Below are 2,965 nucleotides of genomic sequence, written 5' to 3'. Positions count from 1 at the left end.
AGGGAAAGAAAGAGACAGAATAAAAACGGAAAAGATATTATAACTCACCTGGAAGACAGCAAGCAGAGTCGGAGTCACAGCCGGTCTGGAACCGACATAAGGGCACATGGACCAGTGAAGCAAATAGGTCCACGGAAAGCCCGCACCAACCACACACCCCTGCACAAAGACGCAGGACAGAGAGTTCAACGAACAAAAACCTAAGGTGAGCAATAACCCCAAGGGAGGGGATTTGGACCAGAGGGAGGTAGGAGTTCACCCATCACAGAACCAGTATCTTAACCCTCCATTCTCCTGTTATAGGCACTATCCAATGTCTGGCACATAACCAAGCAGAGAGGGGTCAGGGATAGCGCTTAGACCTCCATCCAGTATTGTGTGGCGCCCCTGTGGATACCAGGTGAGCATAACACTAATGTTGCGTCTTCTTTTAAGGACAAAGAGGGGAGATGGTATTTCGGTTTTCCCGGTTTTCAAACTGGCCCACAGCCTTTTCACTTCTTTTTTGATTTTTTTAAAAAGAGGAGAGTAACTGAATACTGCTGTGAGATATGGGTCATGGTTCTTTTTTTCATGTTGTTCCAAAGTACATTTGCGGGGAGTGTTCCTGGCCCTTTTGCACGTTTGGTTGACAATCTTCGTAGGGTAGCCACGTTGGCTCAGCTGTTTCTTGAGTGCTTTCAATTCCACTGTGTAATCAGTGGTCTTGCTGCATAGTCTGCGGTATCTGAGAAACTGACCAAAGGGTAAGTTGTCCTTGAGGGCCTGCGGATGATAGCTTGAGTAACATAGGAGGAAATTCCTGTCAGTCGATTTCTTGTACACCCTGGAGATTAGTCCTCCATTGTCTGTGGAAATGGCCAGATCAAGAAAGTGTGTTTCATGCTTGTCCATTTCCATGGTAAATTATAAGTGTGGATTCTGCTGGTTCAGCCACACGTGAAAGGTAAGCAATTCGTCTTTTGTCCCTCTAAAGATGATGAAAATATCGTCAATATAGCGACGCCATGTAAGGAGATGTGCAAGGAAAGGATTGCTATCAGGATACATGCCTGTGCTGGAAAAAATCTATGTATAGATTTGCCAAGCTGGGGGCAAAGGTGGCCCCCAAGGCCATTCCAGATATTTGTTGGTAATAGTCATTATTGAATACAAAGAGATTTTGGGTCAGAGCAATTTCAGCCATAGAGAATATAAAGGAGGATGGTACTCCATCGAGATCAATGCCAGAATCTAGCAGGAGCTGAGCATTGCCAAGGTGTCTTGCTCTGGGATTCTCGTATATAGAGATTCAATGTCAATAGTCACCAACCAATCCAATACAGGGTCAAAAGGAAGTGAATTGAGTAAGACCAGCATGGCTGTAGAGTCTTTGATGAAGGAATGCATTTTGGGAATTTCGTTCTTGAGGAAATAATCTACATACTGAGATAAAGGCTCTAAGATGGAATTTATGCCAGAAACAATTGGCCTGCCAGGTGTAGGGGTGAGCCCTTTATGCATCTTTGGGAGGGCATACATGGCAGGAGTTCTGGGATGTGTAGGCATCAAAAAAGCTGCTTCTCTTGAGCTTATGTAGCTTTCCGCTTTGGCTTCTTCAATTATTGGAGAGATCTGTGCCTGTAAGTTGGCTGCTGGATTCGTAGCGAGTACTTGGTAGCTGGAGTTGTCACACATGAGGGCCTTGACCATGAGTCTATGGTTAATACATGGCCATGGCCAGCTGGTACTGAAGACATGATTGGATAGGGTGTTTATTTGCTGTGTCTTTGCCCAGTGGGGCACACCTCCATGATAAGGTATGTGGACGTCCCTTATGAATCATGTATCATGTTTGGGGGGTACACAGAGGACATCCACTTTTCTCACACCTACCAAATGTAACTTTCTTTCGATTGGATGTTCCTCCCACGTATTCCTCATCTTAGATATTCGTATCTTCCAGCTTTGTTGATTCAGAAAAAAAAGTCACCAGAGAGTGTTGTGCTCGAGGTCACAGCGTTGATGTCCCTCGAGGGCTGCCACCGAGCGTCAACGTCATCTGTAGTTTAAAGGGCTCGAGCTGCGCCCGTTGGCTTCAGTTCTGTTTTTACAATATGCTTAAGTGCATCAGGTGACCAGGCATTCATTGCCCTCCAGCTCTTAAGGAATTTAGAGAGCAACTAGCGTAAACTGTAAAACTGTACGGCGGGGTAGGCTGGGAGGGTCGATGAGGAATACGTGGGAGAAACATCCAATCGAAAGAACATTACAGTTGGTAAGTAACTTGTTCTCCGAATGGATTGTGTGCTCCCACGTATTCCTCATCCCCAAAGCAGTATGAATTCGGAGGAGGGAGTACCAGAAATATTATTCATGAACCGTGTGAAGGACGGCTTTGGCAAAAAGGCCACCTTGAGATGATGTTGAGTCCAAGCAATAGTGTTTCACAAAGGTGTACATTGACGACCAGGTGGCCGCTGCACAAATATCTTGCACCGGGACACCCCTCTGAAGAGCTGCTGAAGTCGCCATGCCCCCAGCTGAATGGACCCTTAGCCCATCTGGAGGCTCTTTACCAGCCAATTTATAGCATTCAGTAATTGCCAAAATTATCCATCTGGACAGCGTCTGTTTTGATACTGCTAGACCCAATTTGTGTCCAGTATACCCGACAAAGCGTTGGTCACTTTGTCTAAATGTAGCCAATCTGGAGATATAGAAACTGAGAGCCCTCTTCGGGTCCAGTCTGTGTAGCCTTTCTTCCTCCTTACTTGTATGTGGAGGTGTATAGAAAGAAGGTAAGTTAATTTTCTGTAACAGGTGGAAGTGAGAGACTATTTTAGGTTAAAAAGAAGGTTTGACCTTAAGAGTAACTTTGTCCCTATGGAAAATGGTGTGAGGAGGTTTACAAGAAAGCGCCTGCAACTCACTCACCCGGCGGGCTGATCTAATTGCCACTAGCAGACTCGTTTTCAAAATAAGG

This window comes from Ambystoma mexicanum, chromosome 2p, assembly GCF_040938575.1.
Source record: "Ambystoma mexicanum isolate Mex_15411 chromosome 2p, UKY_AmexF1_1, whole genome shotgun sequence".
Classification (NCBI taxonomy): Eukaryota; Metazoa; Chordata; class Amphibia; order Caudata; family Ambystomatidae; genus Ambystoma; species Ambystoma mexicanum.
The sequence above is the reverse complement of the archived record's forward strand: the minus strand, read 5'-3'. Positions refer to the sequence as shown.